Source organism: Lactuca serriola, chromosome 9 (assembly GCF_051521515.1).
Source record: "Lactuca serriola cultivar US96UC23 chromosome 9, Lser_US96UC23_V15, whole genome shotgun sequence".
In the NCBI taxonomy this organism is placed as follows: Eukaryota; Viridiplantae; Streptophyta; class Magnoliopsida; order Asterales; family Asteraceae; genus Lactuca; species Lactuca serriola.
In genome coordinates, this window is record NC_136416.1 from 179,742,535 (window position 1) to 179,765,273 (window position 22,739).

Genomic DNA, 22,739 nt, shown 5'->3' on the forward strand with positions numbered 1-22,739 from the left:
TCCTTATAATTTAAAAAAAAATAATGTTTGTTTTTTGTTCATAAATATGTTTGACCTCTTTTATCTGCGTCGTGCAAACTATAAAGAAACATTAGCCTTTGTAGATTGTTTTTTTTTTTTTTTTTTTTAAATTTTTTTTACAGAACTACAAGTCTAAAAATGTTTGTTCATCCTCTTTTTGATATACATATTAACTAGAATCTTCTAACATATTCTAACCTAAAAAAACAAAAATATCCTTATTTATTTTTGAAATTAAAACTTAGATTAATTCTAGTTTTATCTATGATAAAAAAAAATTTGAAAAAAGTGTTACAATATTTCAAGAAAAAAAGGTTTTATAACACGACCATGCCATTTATGACACATTTATAAATAAAGTTTTAATTACGATAATAGTAGTTGATGCTTTTTACATACATATGAAATAATCATAATATTTCCTTATATTTTTCTGCCAAATTATATATATATATATATATATATATATATATATATATATATATATATATATATATATATATATATATATATATATAGCATTAGTCATTTTTTGGGAAAAACTTTTATGATGAGTTTTTAATTGATTTAATTGAATAAAAATAAAATGAAAATTTTCATTTTAAAATCAAATTTATTTCCATCCATTTTATGTCAAATTTTAATCATTAATTACAATCTTTATGTATGAGTTCACGATAAAAAATTGTTGATTTTTATCAAACATATCTATTAATTCGTACCATCTTACTTTTATTTTTCATACAACAATACATAAAACATAATCTGGATTTGTTAAGTATTTATAATAAAGTCATAAAAGTATTGAAAAACTCTCATAAGATAAAATCAGTTTATTTAAATTTTAGTTTATTTTAACATTGTAGACTTTAAAAAACAAACAATCATCTTCTTGTAGACGTTTGGTCCACCTCTTCTACTGCATATATCTGCACATGTGGTCCGTAGACTACAAACCTTCTTTTTACAGACATTTGGTTCATCTCTTCTACTGCAGATGTGATCCGTAGACTATAGATCTTTGCCTTAGAAAAACAAACAACACCTTAGTCTCTATGTAGATCAACAAATTCAATTTTTTACATAGTTAATCTATGATCTTCGTAAAATAAATTTTCTATCATTTCTAATAGGGACGTGATTTGTACACAAAAAGTTTTCTCCATATACAACAATTTATACTTTATAGAGTTTTACAATATAATACTTTAATTCACAGATTGTTGTGTATGATTCCAAAATTATATAAAAATATTATTTATTTGTTTTATTATTTGTATTCGGTTTTTAACTAAGAATATGGACGACACCTTCCTTTTCCATTCGCTTCGTTAACCATTCTCATTAGCAACTTCATTCTTGCACTGTTTCCTTCAACCACTTCCTCCATTGTTGTCCACAATTCCTATGAAACCAATCTGTTTCATCAAGCAACAAATCGAAGACACCCATTTATTTCAATTACCAATATCGATAACTAAAAGTACATACTAGATCACTCGGTCGAAAATAGACACACGCATGTATAGACCTACAGCTAAACACACATACATATTTGGGTCTTTGCTTTTCAAGAAGTCGATATATATATATATATATATATATATATATATATATATATATATATATATATATATATATATATATAAACTTTGACCCGCTACACATACAAATATATATGATTTTAAAAAGTTTAGCAAAAATGAACATAAATTGAAGAAATAAAAAAACTAGATTTTGCATAAGCAACACAATAAAAAATAAAGAAATATGAACATCTCATATAGGATTCAATATCTCTGATAAAATAGTTGTAGATTTGTGTGTGCCATCGATTTAGGGCTCCGCCGATCTTGGGAATTCATTTGGAAACGAAATCTAAACCTACATTGTGCATAAAAAGACATAATTTGAAGAAATCAAATCAAATTGTGCATAAGCAATGAAATCAAAAATAAAAACTAGGAATATCTCAGATAGGATTTCATATTTGAAATTAATTAGTTGTAGATATTTATGCCATCGATATAAGGCTCAACTGATCTAAGGATCTTATTTGAAAACAAAATATGAACCCATATCTGTTTGGGTGTCAGTAGATAGTGGAGGGATAAAGACGATGAATGAGGAGGAAGGCGATCACCTTAATATTTCTTATATTCAGAAACCGTTATGAACCTTTGGAGTCGTGTGAATGGCTTAGCGGGGTTGTCGATAGGATAAAAGGAATGGACATAAATGAATAGATCGTGGGAGATGGTGAATGAAGACAACATCGAAAGGCAACAATATGAGAGTGTCGACGAATTGTAGGAGTGGGGTGGATATCAATGTGTTTTCTAGGTTACATTAAAACATATTTGCACAACAGAATTTACATAAAACAATTTATGGGCACATGCAAACTAGAGATCTATGGACTTTTCTCATTATTGCAACATACTATGAAACATTTAGACTAACCTTCTTGTAATCGAAAATCACAAGGATTAGTACACATACCTTTTTTTAATCGAATATAACAAACTATATCGTGAAGACTTCTGAAGCTCCATTTAGACTAACCTTCTTGTAATAAAAAATCACAAGGATTAGTACACATACCTTTTTTTAATCGAATATAACAAACTATATCGTGAAGACTTCTGAAGCTCCATGGAAAACGAACATCCGATAGTGTGAATGTCTCTAATGATTCACACCCAAAACTCTAGAACACTAAAAAGACAAGAAGAGAGAAGAGACAAGTTAAAATTGGATTTCATATTTCTAGGAAGCATATCAGCAATAATATGAGGCCAATGGGTCTTATTTATAGTTAAGGTAACTTGGAGATAAATCCTTATTTGAATAACTAAATATTAGATTTAATCCTCCGTTCAAATCCTTTCGATATCAGCTACGAGGAGGCTTCCACAAATCCTAGAAGCCCTCTTTAAAATCGTCCATGCTTGGGAAGTATCTAGAATTGCTTTCCTTATTCAATTATAAAAAATTACAATTCAATCCTTTCACTTTTAATTAGTCCCAATTAATCCCAAATTAATTCCAAATTAATTTTGAATACTAATTAATAAATTCCAACCACTTCTATTTAATTTATTAATTATATAATAAATTAAAAAATTATTTTATCTCTATCTGAAAGTCATTTGTAGCTATTTCTAGCTTTTAAAGGCAACCCAACAAGGAGTTTACTTTTATTTACTAAGATTATACAAATTTAGTTAAGACCTTCGACACCTCAATCCAACAGTCTCCTACTTGGATATGTCACCAATTATAATTGCAAGTATAGACTTTGAATAACCAGTAAAGAGTGTTTTCCAAAGCTACTATCAAACTTTGATTAAATCAGAAACTATATCTAAGATAAATGATCATTTATTCATTCGTTCTTCAACATATGGTATGGACACAAGATATGGATATAAATCAATCTCATACTCCAAGATTCCATTTCTCGATGTCCAATTTATGATGATTGTATTCAGACTACTTTTTAAACACATCAATTTAGTCTGGGAAAGGCCTTGCACATGAATGTCAACATCAAATCACCGAGGGGCCCAAAGATATTTTTTTTCCTGTTTAGGAAAAAGGAACGAATAAACTTTGAATATATAATCATAACTTTTACTCATCATGCCACACATAAAATCACATTTTATAACATCGAATTACAGATGTGTTGATGTAAACCCAATGCATAATAGGTTTGCAAACTATAAGTCATAAATCTCCATTTGAAGAATAGAAAATATTATCGTCTTATAATTACTCGTGACTAAATCCATGAGGTATTCTCTAAGCATGGGTTTAATCAATTCTTGAAATCTTCATTTAAGCACTTATGAGTATAACAACAATCTCTATGTCATGTCCAATCACCATGGACAATCTACTAATACACAATGACAGTCTTAAATCATCACTCTCTTCATAAAAGTATGACCGATTGTGGCGTTTCGATAAACACAATAATAAACTAATTGTCTATGGTACCATACTCCTGAATTTAAAAATTTCATATTATTTAATCACCACATAATTACTGATTTATTGACTGTATAAATGTTTCGGGGTAATCGACTTCACAAGTAAACTAGTCAACATTTCTCATTTCAATGCTCTTAACATGCATATCACGTTTTCCTTTGGTCGTCACTATTATGAACAAATCATCAGTAAGATACTTACTTCACAACTAGATCTACATCCTGAAACCTTTTCTTGGATGTAGTAGAATTTCCTTCATTAATGCGTTGACCTTCTATAGTGTCAAAGATCATTAATCAACACGGCTGTAGCTTCACAGAATATTTTTAATTGCAATTTGTTACTCAAAACAACTCCAAGGTCAACCATGAAGTTTTCTAGTCCAGGTACGCCCATTGGATACTTCACTTGCACTAATGTAGTCTGACTCATATTTTTTAGTCTACCACCATCTCCTACATGAAACCTTTCATGTTACCGCACTATTATTTAAAATGAATTTCCATTATACTATGACTCAAAGTCATCCTTCAAAATTCATGTTTCATATCTTTTCTAAATCATGTCCTCTACTTTCCGGAAGCAACCAGTCCTTGGTATTTCTTAAATACCTCAGAATGTCCTTGATAGTTGTCTAGCAATTCAGTCGAGCAAATTTTTGATACAATTCATGATGCTCAAATCATGAAAGACATTAGAACAAGCACAAGTCATAACATATATGATCGATCCTTCTTCCGAAGCGTATGGGACTTGACTCGTCCTATCATTTTCATGACTAGTTCAAAGGACTTTTGAGATTCACTCAACTCCTTGTTATAAAACATATGAACAATCCTTTTCTTATAATTTCCATGTTTAAACCTTTCAACAAATTGTGCTTTGATTTAATCCCATTAAACATTTCAATCCATAATTTTAATCCGAACAACAAGTATCAATGTCACTTACCAGTGTCCATCATAGTGAAAGAATTCTCGAGCCGTTGCACTTTCCAACTTAAGGATAATGTTTCCTATTAAAAGTCTTGTCATCAAAATGCAATACCAATAATAGAACGACACTCCCACTAGCTTTGACATGTACTCAAGACTTATTTGGACTTCTAGAAAGAGAATACTCTTTGACTCTTATCATGGAAGTACAAATTCTTGCTATGCGACGCTTATTTAAATATATAAAAAAATTCTCAAGCTTATACACCTTGTTTGGATACTTTGTATTTTTAAAATCTTTCAGGATGTGTCATACATCCTCTGAAAGTTTCTTGTTAAAGACATTCGTTTAAGCATCCATTTTACCATACCAAAAAAGGTATCAATGGTAACCAATAAACAAATAGACATTTTCTCGGCTACTAGTGAGAATGTTTCCTCATAATCAATTTTTTAGGTTTGAGCGAAACCCATATCTACCATACTAACTTTAAATGTGTGTACATTCATATCCATGTTAGTCTTCATATTGAAGATCTAATTTCAACGCACTGTCAAAAGACTAGGCTTCAGATCAACCAATTTCAAACTTGGTTATCCTTCATGGACTAAATTTCACTATCCTTAACTCCTTTCATTAGCCAACCTCAAGGGACACCATTACATCCTAGTAGCTATTAGCTTATCCCAATTGATCACTATTTTATCTGTAATCAACGTATCACCTTCCATAGTTAGATGAAATTCATAAAACTTGGTAGGTGCTCTAACTCTACTATATCTACAAAGAGGTAAGGCAATTTCATTTGGCTTAACTAATTTTTCGACCTCAAGTTGAGAGCTTGTGCCAACTATAGGTTCATTTTCGGTAATATCTTAAATGTCTTCAAGATTAATATGACTTCCATTGACTTCTTCATATGTATATTCTCTTTCTCTTAAGAAGCACTCATTTTGAGCTATAAGCAACACATTCTCATGGGTCTTTAGAACATATATCAAAAGTCTTTAGTGAATACCCGACAATGTAACATGACTCAGATCTCGATTCAAGTTAGTCATTGGTTTCTCATCTAACGAAAGACCGCACAACACCATACCTAAATGTGTGGGACTTTAAAAGTATACATTTCATGAGGTTTATTCACACCTTCTTAGTTGATTACAAGGTTCAAAACATGCTCTACTAAGTGAAGTGTATAATCCCAAAAACATAATTGGTAGCAAAGCACGGATCATCATAGATTGAACCATTTAGCATTCGATTAACCTAATACTGTTACATTATGGTGTCCTTGGATAAGCCAAATATAGGAACCATTCCACAATCTCTAAGATTATCATAGGGCTTGATACTAAGGTATTCTCTAATCCTTCGGATCGTATACCCTTTATCTTCATGTTGAATTGATTCCCTACTTTGTACTGATATTCTTTGAAACCATTCAAAGTGTCAGACTTATTCATAATCATATAAACATAATCACATCTACTGAAACTATCTGTAATTATGACATAGTAGTATTTGATGTCCCTTGTCGTGGATCTAAATGGTCCACACACTTTAGTGTGTAAAAATTCTAATAATCATTTATCTCCATTACATGACCATGTGAATGGTGATTAAGTCATTTTGCCAACATACAAGACTCACCTACATCATCCAAACCAAAGTCGAATGATTACCATTCTTATCCAATTGGAGCTTGGTGATGCGATTCTTACTTATTTTGTAACACCCCATTATCGCCTTATAATATAAACGACCAGTCATGTAAATAAACATTTTTAATAGAAGACTATTTAGGATAAATAGTCTTGATGAAAGTCATAATAATTGAAAAACCGAGGGCATGTATAGAGAGAACGTCCAAATCTGACTTCGTAGGAGGAAGTTATGATTTTTAGAAGCTTCAGCATAATAGTACACACCACAGAAACCGAAATGTAAATCCGTCGATTTTTAGCCGAAACAATCTAAATGATAGTTAAAGATCTTGTAGATACAATTTCGTCGATATAAAGATAGTCTCCAATGGAATTTGTATGGAAAAATTATGATTTTTACAAGGGTTTTAATAATCTAAGCTTGTTAAAAATATAACTTTAAAAATAAAGTGAGAATTAGTTGACAGAGTTTAAATGAAAGTTGTAGATCTCATTGATAACTACACATGGATATAAAGAACGTCGATAACAGATCTCGTATGAACAATATATGATTTTTTAAAGAATTTGAAAATCCACACGCACGTTGGCGCGAGCCGATGTGGTGCATGTCACATTGGAATGGCCTAAATGGAGTCACGATAGCTATGCCAACCAAGCGAGTGGCACGCACAAACAACCTGCATGGCGTCCATCCCGAAATTAGCTATAAATACCCTGCAATTCCTCTTCACTTCTCCACACCATTCCTCGAGTCTTTCTAAATTTTAATCAAGTTTTCTTGGAGGTTTTCAAGAATATTTTAGCTTAGTGGTGCTATGGGCATCTAGGCTCGGCTAGTAGAAACTCTCAGGTCAGAGTTCTGCCTGTGCAACTTTTTGGTTTCACTAGAAACTCTCTATAAGTTAGCCTATAGTTACTATGGTTTAAGTGTAGCTTATATTTATATTCACAGTCATTGTTATTAATGTGTAAATAAGATTCATTCGTAATTCTAGTGATACTGTTGGTTGATCTACTTACGGGAGAGGTGTATAGAATGGTCATGTTAGCTTGGTTTTTGGATTTTAGAAAGTTTGTATATCGAAATGGTCCTGCCTCCCAACTGTCTGGCCTGGCTGATCCTTATTTGATAGAACTCTCGGTATTCACTGGGATTAGTGAAAGCGCTAACTTTCATTACCAAATTGTCAAAGGGATTAATAAGTTATAGTATTATAGGTTAATACTTGGTAGAAGCGTTACCCGCCAGTTGGAGTGCCACTAGGATCACCCAGATAGCTGTCAATCGTTTAAATAATTATCCAGGTGAATTTTCTCACTTTATTATGTGCTTAAGTATATATCCTATGTGTGTTAGGATATAGTTTCCCAGTAGTATGCTATTAGGTACTTATATTAGATAGTTAGTTGCATGTGATGTTAGAATGTTTGTATATTGTCACACCCAAAAACCAGAACGACGGAAACGTTCTGTGGCGGAGGACGTCATGTACAATATGACAACACAGAAATATAGTAAAAAAGCAAACAACATCAACCATTGCATTAATAATGTATTTTAATACAAGTGTATCCTGTATAGTTATAGACACCAAAAAATATGAATCAAAATAAAAGATAAGTCTTGTAAGTGCTCCATTTTCTTAAAAGCTGGCATTTGTACTGTCTACTTATGACCTGAGAATACAAGTTATTTTGAAAGAGTTTATCAGCATTAAAGCTGGTGAGTTCATAAGTATTTTAGTGTCGTTGTTTGCATGGAAATGATTGTAAGTATTGAGTGTGTAAGGTTGTAAAAAATGTTCGTAGTAATTGTTTGTAATCCTTAGAAAAACCTATATTTTCTATTAAAAGTAGCCTTCTACCCAGGCATCAAGTGTATTGTATGTATGTTCATTGTAAGAGTGTGTATCTTTCCCAAATGTGACTATTATTAGTAAATGTAGTTTTTACATTACTCTTTATGTGAAGAGGTCACAAAGTAGATGTAAAGGGAAAATAATGAAGTACGATAGTATTATGATATTATAACTACTATTGTACTAGCTACCTTAAACCAATTGTTAATTAAGGTAAAATGTGATGTAATTGTAACCATACTTGATCGACCTAGTGAAACAAGACGCTCGAAGACGTCGAGATGTTATGACATTCATCACGCGAAGACCTGCAGGTCCCACTGTAACTAGTAGCAAGGTGTAGGACGGTCAGTCCAGTATAGATCTATACACGAATTCACGCTCTCCCTTCAGGAGACTCTGGATACAAGACGAGCCATGACCGAGATGCCATGCCCTGAGGTAGTGCCTCAAATTTATTGCATAGTGTGTATGTAGTGTATGTAATAGTGTAGTGTATGTCTTTCCTGATCCTCATCATAGTGAGTTCTTTAGTGTAGTATATAGTGTGTATGAATAGTATGTATTAGTGTATGTTCTCTCTGTCTAGTGGGTAGTATGTTCTCTATGACTCTCATTATAGTGTGTTCAGTTGTATAGTGTAATGTATTGTTTTTATAGTATGTATTGACTCATGTATGAACTGACTCTTTGAATGTTACATTGTACTAGAAGTAGTAAGTAGTATATCCCTAAACTATACCTATTATAGTTTACTAGAAAGATTGTTTGTATAAATGTGTGTATTGAAATAAGTCAGAAAGCTTTTATGTCTATACATATACACATGATATATAACTAAGGATCAAACGACACTCGGACAAACAATAGGGGACTCCAAGTCCACAACCAAACAAGGAACATGAAATAGAGCGTATTATCAGTCCTAAGTCCTTCAAACCTTACTTATATAACTATATATGTATTAGACATGATTTGACAGTATATAAGTTTAAAGAGTTTTGAAAGTAAATATTTGGAAACTAAACTAAGTTTTATAAAGAGTTTAACATGTAAAAGTGTTTGGAAATCATTTTGAAGTAGTTTTGTTGACAAGACAGTTTAAAGTGTAGTAAATCCATTTGTGTACTAGTTATTAATCACATGTAATTGATACAATAACTAGTATAATTCAAGTCGTGTCCCCCCCCATAAAAGCGTTTAAAAACATATTAAAGGTTGATTAAGGGGTACGAACTCACCTGTAGTGAGTGGTTTGGATGAACGGATGGTATAAGATGCTAAGTGTCAAGTGAAGACTTGAGCACGCACACAGATCCTATTTAACATATACGGACACATATATGTGTCCAATTAGTCAATTAACAACTAATTAATCAAATAAAGACACCCTAAAACATGGATAACACTTTGATTCAGGTGCTAGTCATACATTAGGGCTGCATCTAAGGGGTGTAAGGCTTCTCAAAGGAGTTTATGGTCCAAATGGTAACAACTCATGAGTTTACGGCCCATGGTCATTTCCCCATGAGTTTACGGCCGTAAACTCATGGTATTAAGTACCATTTTGTGTTTTGAGGTCTTATAAGTCATAAAGAAGTATCCTTACTTCAAGTCTAAGCTTAGGAAGTCATGGTGGCACAATTTCACCCCTTTATAGAGTTTACGGCCCATGGACCATTCCTCATGGCTTTACGGCTGTAAACTCTATGTATTCTTGGTCTTTTTGATGCTTAAGGTCCTAAAAACTTTAAGGAAGTGATCTATGCTAGTATCCAAGGCTAAGGGAGGGACTAGGGCTCACTTTGCCCCATATATTAGGGTTTACGGCCCAAGAACATGCCTTGGCCGTAAACACCTTTGATCTTGTGTTTCTTTGTGTTTTCTAGTTGAATGAGAAGTGAAACAAGCCTTATAACACACCAGGGTAAGAATACTTACAATAAAGGAGCTTGAAAGGGAGTTCACGGCCCAAGAACACTAGTGTGTGTTCTTGGTGAAATGAAGAATGCTTGAAGATCTAAACAAATGGAATGATTTCATGGATGAAATCATGTAAGATCACTAGATTAAGGAGGAGATCAACTAAACAAGAAGGAAAACACTTACATTCTTGGAATATTGGAACATGAGTGTGATGATACTTGAGAGAGAAGTTGGAAGTTCTTGAGTTAGAAAGGTGAGAAATGAAGGAATGAAGAGTAAACTCATGCCTTAAGCATGAGTTTACGGCCAAAAGGGATTTTACGACCCAAACTCCAAAAGTCTGGCCGTGAACTCCATATTAGGGTGTTAAAGGTGTGATTGTTACTCCAAGACCCTAGAAAGTACTTCCTTTTATTCATTTCTTTGAAGAATTATTAATAAAACACCCAAAACGGACTTTAAACTGGCTAAAAATTAGTAGAATCGTATTTGACTTTTATTTGGAGTGCTTGACTGTAGGGTCTGTACGAATGAAAATTTCGGGCTGTCACATATATTATCTTCTTACCTGCTATATCGGTGGAAATAGACCTATTGGGTTGAAACATACCTATTCGGCTGAAGTAGGCATGTTGGCTATAATAGAGCTATTGGGTTGAAACATACCCATTCAATTGAAATTGGCTTGTTGGTTGAAATAGACCTGTTGGGTTTAAACATACCCATTCAGCAAAAATAAGCACGTCGGTTAAAATAGACATGTTAGGGTGAGACATACCCATTATTATTTGTATGCATTATTGATATTGCCATATTTATACATATATTTAGGCAATATTTAAGTACATTTTTATTAATAAGTTGATAATATGTTTAGAATAATGGTACTTATGACTTTAAATTGTTATTTTCAGTCAACTAAAAGGATTTTCGAAGAGAGGGACTAAAAGTGACAATATGTAGCACATGGGAGACTTGGAAGACAAGAGATGAATAAATCCACGAAAATTACTAAACCCACGACGTGGTAAAGTCAGCCGCAATGTGGCATGAGAATTCTAGAAGATAAAGATCGCGTTATGGAGGAATCCTTGCCCGGTACGGATAACTTGGAGCCCACGACGTGGCCTGGATAGCCACGACGTGGCGCGAGATTTTGGAGGCTATTTAAACATTCTTGATCATTACGAAGGAGGCAACTTTTTGGCTGAAGAAAGGAGTTCCAGAAGGCGATTTTGAGCGGAAGAAAGGTTCTGGAAAAAGGTTTTCAACACCAAAAAGAGTAAAGGTCTATATTTTAGTTAATTAAGAACATGTTTTCTATTACTTCAATTTGTGTTAGTTTGTTAGCTTCTATGATGAGCTGCTGAATCTAGCTACTCTTGTTTAGCTAGATGAAGCTTCCAACTTATGAATAGCTCAATTTTTATGGATTTATTTAGTTGGTAAAAATTGCTTGTGTTTGATTTGTATAACCTAGCATGCTTATGTTTATTTCTCTAATTGCTTGATTGCATGTTCTGTGTAGCTTAGTGACCATTAACTGCATGAACTTGTTTACCTAATGATTTAGTGAACATTGAATTGTTAGAGCTAGGATTGACCAATCTAAGTTAGTAATGAGAGTAAATAAGCTTAGCTGTGTTAGAGAACGTGTTTTGTGACTATAATTGCGTTTATATAACAAATCTTACATAGCATATTTACATTCATAATTAGTTCTGTGTTTAATTGTGTGTGAACATACATGGTTTGACATGAATTAGTTAATTATTGGTAAAGTTAGAACTAAATTACTAATACAACTAAAACCAACTTGATAATCCATAATCATTAGCTAGCCATAAGAAAGAAGTGGATTCAATCTAAACAAGAGTGTGTTTTTACTTATTGAATTTGATTTAAGTTCGTCTGATCTTGTAAAATCAGATAAAACCCCTTTTAAACTTGTTAATAATTAGGTTAATTTAATGGTAAGTAAATTAATCAGTAAAACCGTTCCCTGTGATCGCACCCGACTTACCCAAACTATACTGTAATCTGACTAGGTACACTACCTATAAGTGCATAGTTAGTTTAAGTTTGCTAGGTTATAAATATTAAAATTAGTGGGTACTTTTGTGCACATCAAGTTTTTGGCGCCGTTGCCGGGGAACGAACTAGTTTTTAGCTTATTTATTTGCATTAAATTAATCAATCCTTCTTATGGAGTAAAACCCAAAAAAAAGGTTAATTTTTCAGCAAAGTTAATTTTTCTTTTAGTCACAGAGTCCACGACGTGGCCAGATACGTGCCACGACGTGGACATCTAGAACACTAGATTTTTAGTTGTTAGTTAGTCTTTCTATTTTAGTTCAGTTTTACCTCGTTTATTTAGTTTATTTGCAGGAGTTCATGACCAGAGGCTCAAACACACCCTTGGTGCCACAACTTGAAGATCCTAAGTCTGCAATTCACAAGAAAAAGACGCCCTTACAAGAAATCAAGTCAGCTTTTTCAAGGAAGTCGGGAAAGAAGACAGGAGAGTCGAGTTCATCCGCGAGGCACAAGAGCAATTTTGAGTACTTGGATCAAACACCCGTCCAAACCGAGTCCGAATATGATACCGAGCCAGAATTTGAAGAACATACGAGCGAACCCGAGAATGAGCCAAGGAACGAGATGGCAGCAATTGAAGAGATGTCCATGGGAGCCTACAAGAAGCGGATCCCAGAAGATGTGGGTCTTGGTTTAGTCCAACCCGCAATACCTGCCACTGCCACATTTGAGTTGAAGGGGCACATCTTGACTGCACTGAAGGATATCCCATTCTCTGGGAAAGATCATGAGGATGCTTTTAAGCATCTAGATGAAGTCAACGACATTGCGGATTACTTCAATGTCCCAAATGTCAGCAGAAACACCGTCTTGCTTAGGATGCTTCCCATCACTTTCAAAGGAGCTGCTAAGGAGTGGTTAAAATCACTTCCACCGGGTACAATTACCACTTGGGCTCAAATGCGTGAGCAATTCCTGGATCAGTTTTGCCCGCCATCCAAGATAGCCAAACTCTACAAGGAAATAGCCAACTTTGAGCAACAGCCGGGGGAGTCATTATACGAAGCATGGGAGCGGTACAAGGGCTTACTCAGAAATTGCCCTCAGCATGATCTAAATGTGCAACAAGAGATGTGAATCTTCTATGATGGGGTCAACGTAATGACGAGACAACTCCTTCACTCTCAAGGACCATTGAAAAAGAAAAATCCAAGGGAGGTCAAGGAGCTGATTGAAGAATTCACGAAGAACTCTCGCGAATACCACAACCCTAGGCAAGATGAAATCAAAGGCGGTGGAGGGGCCCAAACTGAAGAAATAGCAGTTGTAATGGCCATGCTGAATAATTTGGATCGAAGGATAACACAAATGGACCAGTCAATACATGCCATAAGAGTGGGTTGTGAGAGATGTAGTGGTCCACACTTGACAAAGGACTGCAATTTAGATGAGTTTGGGAACAGAAAAGCTCAAGTGTGCTACTCGAGTGGGGATAAGTTTGATGAGGACTGGAGGAAACCGAAGAAGGAGTGGCTGCCATATGAAGAGTATAAGAAGCAAAAAGAAGAGAGGTATAAATAGACAGGTCGAGGCTTTTATCAAAAGGAGCAGCCACCAGCTGAGAAGAAACCCGATCTAGAGACCATATTGATGAAGTTTATGGAAGCTTCGGAAAAGAGACACGATGCCACTGATTCTGCTATTATGGAACAACAAACTTTAATAAAGAATCAGCAAGCCTCCATCCATAACCTTGAAGTACAGTTTGGTCAAATAGCCACTCTAATTCATGAAAAATTATCCCTGAAGAATCCCGAAGTAAAGACCCAATCTCATGTAATGGCCATCGATACTGAAGAAGAAGCAATCTCTGAGTTCCCGGAGGCATTGGAAGAAGAACCACAGCAGCCTGATCCAAAATCAAAGAAGCCAAAGTTCGAAAGTGAAAGGGTTGCTGAAACAGCTTCACCACGACGTGGCATTCCTCTGGCCACGACGTGGCTCATGTCTGATCAAAAAGTCTTTGAACCCGTTCCGGTTTATCAGCCGCCTTTGCCATTTCCTTCCCGAGCTGCACTTAGTCTACTGGAGAAAGAGCATATAGAGTTTGTCAAGCATGTGAAGGGGATCCCAATTAATAGTCCCTTTTTCGAGTCCTTATCCAAAATTCCCGAGCATCAGAAATTACTGCAAGATTTGATAGACACTCGAAAGCAATTAAAGAAGCAGTCTAAGGTGGTTCTAAGTGAACAAAGCTCAAAAGCCGTGTTGGGAGAGACACCAGAGAAGATGGGGGATCCTGGACGCCTCACTCTTCCATGTGAGTTTGGTAATAAAATGAAGGTTAATGCTTTAGCCGATTCGGGGGCTAGCATTAATTTGATGCCTTTTTCATTTTATCAAAAATTGGAAATTCAAAAGATGAAGGCTACAAAAATGACGATTCACATGGCGAACCGTTCAGTGACACAACCCCGAGGCATAGTGGAGGATATTTTGGTGAAAATTGGAAAATTTGTTTTTCCAATAGATTTTGTAGTGTTGGATATGAAGGAAGACCCTGATGTCCCAATTATCCTTGGTCGTACATTGCTTAACACTATTGGAGCTCTTGTTGATATTCGTGAGTCTAAACTCACTTTGAGGGTTGGAGATGAACAAGAAGTTTTTGGAATACAAGATGACTTCCAAGAGGATCATGTTGAAGAAGAGGTGTTCATAATTAATGAAGACAATGAACTAGAAGAACTGGAAAAGCTTATGGAAGAAGAGATCAAGGCAGTTCATCAAGTCAAAAGAACAAAACCAAGAGCATCTGTTCCATATTTGGTTGAAGTCACAGCTTACAAGAGTCCACCTTCTTGCGTGAGTAAAGAAGATGAGGGGATGACAAGTGATGAAGAAGATGTTACTTCAAGGGTGACAAGGCAAATGGTCAAGGAAGAGACAAGTGGTATGGAGATGAAGAGTGAAGAAAAATTAAAGACTCAAGGGACAAAACGCAAGCTTGAAGAAGAGATCAAAGCTAAAAAAGAGAATTCAAAAAAGGTGTACAAAAGACGAGCCCAAGCTTACAAGAGGCGTTTTAAGGAACAAAAGGTCCAGCTGATGATGGACTCCTCGGAGGATTCAACATAGGAGGCACGGAGTCCAACTCAAGACTCCAAGAAAAAGAAGCGCTTCTTGGGAGGCAACCCGAGCTTGGTTTGCATTTTCTTTTCTTTTAATTTTTGAGTTTTTAATTAGGAAAGATATCAACTCATCGTCTAATAACTGATACTTAGTAAGAATTAGCTGTGGGGAGCTTTAATTAAGAAATAAAATGCAAAGTAGTTTGTTAAAATGTGTGATTTTACTCGATTTTTACGATCAGGCATATGCCACGTCGTGGTATGATAGTGCCACGTCGTGGTTGAAGAGTAACTACGGGGATCAGATGAAAAAAGAAAAAAAATTTGTTTTTTTTAAAAGATCATAACTTTACAAACTCCACGACGTGGCATAGGAAGCCACGATGTGGCATTTAAAAATTCACAGGGGGGGGGGGCATTTCTTTAAAACCCTTTGACCGCACATTCCCCATTCCCCATTTACTACTGCCGCACGAACGGGAACAAGGTCCCCATAGCCAATTTCTTAATTTGCTTCGAAATTCCTTGCAATTTCTTGTCATTCAACTCCATTTGGTATGTGTTCTATCCATTAATTGTAGTTATTGCTTACAATTTTACATTTTCATGGTTAGGGTTTATGTGGATAATGAGATTCATGAAATTAGCTGTTAATTTTAGGTTGCATGTCCCTTGAATGGCAATAGGAACAAACCCCAAGTGTTGTTTTTGGTTGAAATTGCATATAAAGCAACTGATCTATACCCTTGGTCCGTCTGCGGTCCACGACGTGGCGAGCATGGCCACTTCGTGAATTCTGAGCAAACAGGTTTATTTGTTTTAATGTTTTGGGTGTTTGCTGCTTTGGTTTGATTTTGTATGCAGAAATGGGACCACGGAGAGCTGTTCCACAGGAGGAAAATCTGATTGATGTGGCGAGTATACATCCTTTATATCAGTTTCCACAAAACATTCCCCGACCATTGTTGACTACATATGAAAATCGGTTGGGATGGTTGTACAACAGGGAATTTGCGATAGCTCCAATTATCGATTGGGGATGGCTCGGTGGTGTGGGAATGGTTGCTGAATTGGAACGCTATTGGACAAAAACATACGAAGGGGATCAATTTTCTTTCACTTGTCACGGGTGGAGGAATTTGTTTGCAATTCAAGAACCCGTGTACCGGGAGTTATCGGTGGAGTTTTTCTCTACTGTATGCTTCGAGGAACGCACCATTGATTTTACTTACAACCGGGGACTTGTATTTCACTTGGGTGGTGTTTATAGGGAATGTAGTCTTCGGGAATTCACTTGGCGGATAGGGCTTTATACCGAAGTGGAGACTCAATCTCCGTTTTTCATACCATTCCTACTTGGATGTGTTCGGGATTTTAATCCCGGTATTATGGATGTCTAGTTCTGGCAGGGTATTTCCAACCATGAGTATAATACTCGTGACTCGAGTGAGTCACAAATTCGGAATCCTGTTTTCCGATTTCTACATCGCCTCATCACTTTTTCTATAAACCACAAGCATCATGGCGATAAAGTCCCTATTCAGAATTTATTTTATCTATGGACTCTTATTACCCCTGGGGTTTGCTGTGATTTACCGTATATGTTGGCGAGGTTCATGGGGAAGAAAGCGGCTAATTCTAGGCCCGGGAGTCCGATTACAGGGGGACATTTGGTTACTCGCCTTACTAGGTTGTATCATATTTTGACCCATGACTTTGTGAGGAATCTTACCTGATTCTCGGACACTGATTTAACCATTCAAGTCTTGGGAGTTATGCGGGCAGTGGTGAATGTCGGGGGTTGTTTTGTTATACCGCCGATAGATGAGGAGCAAGAGGAGGCGCAACCAGGGCAGCAACCACCAACCAGACCGCAGCGTCGAAATGTGCGAGCTAGAGGAGAGATGGAGAGAGAGCGTGCTACTTCACAGCATGTACAGGGAGTGCCCACCGACCCTTTTCAGAGTCGGGTGGGAACTTATTCGGATAACCTCCAGGAGCATGCCATTTATCATACCCAGCTTACTAAGGGTATTTATTTGCATTTGGGTGTGACCCGGCCACTTTCTATGCCACCACAATATCCTTATTTTCCAACATGGGAGGAGCTGTGGCATCCACAGAATGACGGGGCAGGACCAAGTGGAGCGCAGGACCAAGGAGATGATGATTTATTTTTTTTGTTTTGTTTGAAGTAGTGTTTTCTTTTAAGTTTGAGTTTGGTTTGTAATGTAAGACTTTCATGAACTATGATGTTACTCTTTTATTTCTTTTGGGTTGTTCCGTTTTTTCAGATTAGCATTGGAATTCTCAGGAGCATATAAGGATAAGTCTAGAGTCGTGTTTGTCTAGTCAAGTCAAGGAAGCTTAAATTCGTGAGTTGGAACCCACAATTCAAGATAAGTGTGGCGTACGTTAGTAGGAGAGAGGTTACAGTTGGGAAGTATGTTTACATAGAAGAGTCTTAAACCATTTAGACATTGGTCAAGCTGCTAGGATGCATAAAGCAATAAGGCATTCTTGTTGATGTTCAGTTTCCACGACGTGGGCTCCTTGCGCCACGTCATGGCGCTCATAGAATTTGAAGAATTAAAGCAGCCTGTTGTTCGCGTTTTCATCTTATATCACGACGTGGTACTCTTTGCCATGACGTGTATCCTTTCCCACATTCTTCTACTTACTAGCATCCACTTTAAAGAATTGAAGTTTCGAGTCATGTTCGTGGTTTATTTACATATTCATCCTGTTCTACACCAACTTTCTATTTTTTTGAGGTCCATCTTCAGGATGCACGTTTTCCACACTTTTGGAGATGTTTACGCCACTATCCCAGGGGAGTCTGTTCCTTTTTCTCCATTTTCTTTAATTTTGATTTATTTTATGCATACAATGAGGGCATTGTATGAAATAAGAGTGGGGTAGGGGTAGAAAAAGTAAATTGCTAGATAATGATAGAATTTGATAGTAAAAATTTAAATTTTGAAAATTGAAATAATTGAATCTAGTAATAATAATAAACTGTAGTTGCTAGTGTTATATGGGATGATCCGATAAAAGCTCAAATGTTTAGTGGAGCCAATATACGTTCTAGTGCATTTGTGGCCTCCCTTATTTTAGTGAAATCATTGAACAAAAACATAACCCCGCTTGGTTTGAGGGATGCAATATGTTTAGCAGCCTAAACCTGAAATGTATCCAGGAAAATTATTATCATTAACCAATAAAGGTTGAGGTTGATCACCTCTGCTTAAGCATGTAGGTTTTGAGTGAAAAAGTGAGGTACATGTAAAAAAGAGAGAGAGAATTGCAAGAAGAGTTTGAAGAATTTTGGAGCAATTAAAGTGAAGATCAAAAGATCAAAATTCCAAGAAATTCAAAAAAGTTGAAGATACTAGAAATCAAATCAAAGAAGGTGGTGAATTCAAAGAAATCAAAGATCAAATTATCAAGGAAGTGAAGAATTCCAAAAGAGCTCCATAGTGGTATCATAGATTGTAATTCTAGATTATGTATGCTTAGGTTGCTCAACTAAAAATACCTTGAGGATAAGAAGGTTTTCTGCGGATGGATTCGGAGGGTTGCATAAAATGAGCATTGTTCGGAAAAAGTGGGCGAGTGTTTATGAAGATTGTGAGTATTTAAAGTATCGGGGGGTACTTTAGGAAAATTTTAGACACAAATGCATGCGTTGGGGTCTTGGCATAATGGCTGAGCTGGAGTCGGATTGTTCTATGTGATGTTAGTAATTAAGGGTAAAGTTTAAATTTGCTTGAGGGCAAGCAAAGCGTAAGTGTGGGGTATTTTGATATTGCCATATTTATACCTATTTTTAGGCAATATTTAAGTACATTTTTATTAATAAGTTGATAATATGTTTAGAATAATGGTACTTATGACTTTAAATTGTTATTTTCAGTCAACTAAAAGGATTTTCGAAGAGAGGGACTAAAAGGGACAATATGTAGAACATGGGAGACTTGGAAGACAAGAGATGAATAAATCCACGAAAATTACTAAACCCACGACGTGGCATGAGAATTCTAGAAGATAAAGATTGCGTTATGGAGGAATCCTTGCCCGGTACGGAAACTTGGATCCCACGACGTGGCCTGGATAGCCACGACGTGGCACGAGATTTTGGAGGCTATTTAAACATTCTTGATCATTATGAAGGAGGCAACTTTTTGGCTGAAGAAAGGAGTTCCAGAAGGTGATTTTGAGCAGAAGAAAGGTTCTGGAAAAAGGTTTTCAACACCAAAAAGAGTAAAGGTATATATTTTAGTTAATTAAGAACATGTTTTCTATTACTTCAATTTGTGTTAGTTTGTTAGCTGCTATGATGAGCAGCTGAATCTAGCTACTCTTGCTTAGCTAGATGAAGCTTCCAAATTATGAATAGCTCAATTTTTATGGATTTATTTAGTTGGTAAAAATTGCTTGTGTTTGATTTGTATAACCTAGCATGCTTATGTTTATTTCTCTAATTGCTTGATTGCATGTTCTGTGTAGCTTAGTGACCATTAACTTCATGAACTTGTTTACCTAATGATTTAGTGAAAATTGAATTGTTAGAGCTAGGATTGACCAATCTTAGTTAGTAATTAGAGTAAATAAGCTTAGCTATGCTAGAGAACATGTATTGTGACTATAATTGCGTTTATATAACAAATCTTACATAGCATATTTACATTCATAATTAGTTCTGTATTTAATTGTGTGTGAACATACATGGTTTGACATGAATTAGTTAACTATTGGTAAAGTTAGAACTAAATTACTAATACAACTAAAACCAACTTGATAATCCATAATCATTAGCTAGCCATAAGAAAGAAGTGGATTCAATCTAAACAAGAGTGTGTTTTTACTTATTGGATTTGATTTAAGTTCATCTGATCTTGTAAAATCAGATAAAACCCCTTTTAAACTTGTTAATAATTAGATTAATTTAATAGTAAGTAAATTAATTAGTAACACTGTTCCCTGTGATCGACACCCGACTTACCCAAACTATACTGTAATCTGACTAGGTACACTGCCTATAAGTGCATAGTTAGTTTAAGTTAGTTAGGTTATAAATATTAAAATTAGTGGGTACTTTTGTGCACATCAATTATATATGTGTTGTTGTCACTACAAGAAAACAACCCTTTAATGACGCGCAAACAATGACACTCGCTGATAGACGACGTGCATTTGTAAGTGCCCTAAAAGATAATGTCAGTTTTGCAAAATTTGAAGGATAGATGGCACGCATTTGTGCGCGCCCTAAAATTAGTGTCAGAAAAGAAAAAAAAAAGAAATGCGGAGGGCGCCTTTCATAAAATGTGCGTCATGTAAATGTGTCGCTTTATAACTTTTAAATGATGTACGCGTTTTAGGCGGGAAATGAAATTGACGAAAAATATCCCCGCCTATTGAATCCCAAAAATTAATCCCCCCACCTCTTCTACTTAGCAAGAAAAAGTCCTAGGTCCCTCATCTTCATCTTCAGTATCATCAAACATCTCGTTCATCGGATCTCTACTCGATCTCATTCTTATCAGTATCATCAAACATGTCGTTCATCCTCTGCATTATTTCCATCGTTCTTCCCTCTCCTCACTGATCAATACCCAAAAAACCCTAATATCATAACCACTCCTCTTTTCTCGCACAACAAAATCCCAAAACATCACCAAATACTAAATTCCACAAAATCGTTGTGACCATTTTAGCTAGGGCTTTTTTCAAGAACGAAAACACTCTCGCATCTCTCTTAGCTCTGAGACAATGGACGATTCACCTTGCTTCGCCTTTGGTCACTTCTCCTCCGGCGACGTCAGGCCTTCCTCATTACAAATCGACCAACAATAAGCTAATACTTATAATAGAATCGTTTCACTCTCAATTGGGTGTGCGACTCCTCCATCGCACTGATGACTACGAATGTGACTCTTCCACCACACCTGTAATTGCGTCTCGTCTCACCTCCCTGGCCGCTACCTTAATAGGTTTATCTATTCAATTAGATTTTTCTTTTCAGTTAGAAATCGATTTCGTCCCTTCCGCAGCTCTTCATCTCTTCACTAAAATCGCTGCTCATCTATCCACTAAAATCTTCACGGTTTCTTTAATTTCACTCCAAGGGTTATTTGATAGCTCTTGTATGGTTTATTCCCTATACTGAATCGAGAGTCAAGGTTGTTGGTATGAATTCACAATTCCCCTTCAATCCTTCATCACACATTTAACCCCAGATCTTCGGATTCTATAACTATTAGGGTTCAATTGATCGAGAAGCGTCATTTAACTCTTCATTTTTCCTTATTTTGGGTTGATTTACGTTTGGAATTTTGTTTATTTTGGAATTAGGTGTAACTTTCCTATTGCCGAGACTTCTGCGTCCCTCCCTTCAACGTCGTCGCCACCCTCTAATTTGCACCGCCTCCGTCGTCGGCTTCCCCTCTACCTCCGATAACTTCTCCATTCATGCTTCCACATCTTCCAGCTTCTGCAGGTAAGGTTTCCATTTCCTTTTCATCTGAAAATCGCATTCTAGATGCGTAAATGTAGTTCTTGTAGAACTGTTTGAGGCTGAAATCGAGTTCCAGATGTGTATATTTAGTTTTTTTGTCTTTTCTTTTTCCTCTGAAAATCGAGTCCCTGGTCTATGGTAATTCATTGGTCTAAGTAAAATATTTCTTTAAGTTTGACCAAAATAACATTCAAAATCCATATCAGATCACAAAGTTATTTATTCCATTCATCATGTTTTTATTTATTTTCTTTGAAGTCAAGATTCAAGATCTGGGGGTTATCAACCATCGGTGTTAGCTCTAGCTACAATGCTTCATATCATAGATAAAGTTGACTCTTTAAACTATGTGTGACTATCCGGATTAGCTTCTTGATGTACTCAAAACCACTGGATATTAGGAAAGTTAGAAACAAGGCTTTCTTTAAGGGCAAAAAGGTAATTAATCTTTGAATTGTCTTTTAAGTAATATAATATATTATATATGACATATAGTATATATATATTTATGACATTTTCAACTTTTTGTGTAGTCGAGCACATGTAGTTTTCACAATCACATTGGAACAAATGAACAAGACAATCTCGAATGATTCTATGTGTGATGAATATTTGTGTGCCAAATTGCATTTAGTTGATCTTG

General features: G+C 35.6%; 1 non-coding gene across 1 annotated transcript; it reads right to left on the minus strand.

Moving 5' to 3' along the window:
• Positions 1–13,456: 13,456 nt before the first annotated feature.
• Positions 13,457–13,563, minus strand: LOC145077484 (small nucleolar RNA R71). The gene has a single exon (XR_013693227.1). It is a non-coding gene; the product is annotated as a small nucleolar RNA R71 (small nucleolar RNA).
• Between the last annotated feature and the right edge of the window lie 9,176 nt (positions 13,564–22,739).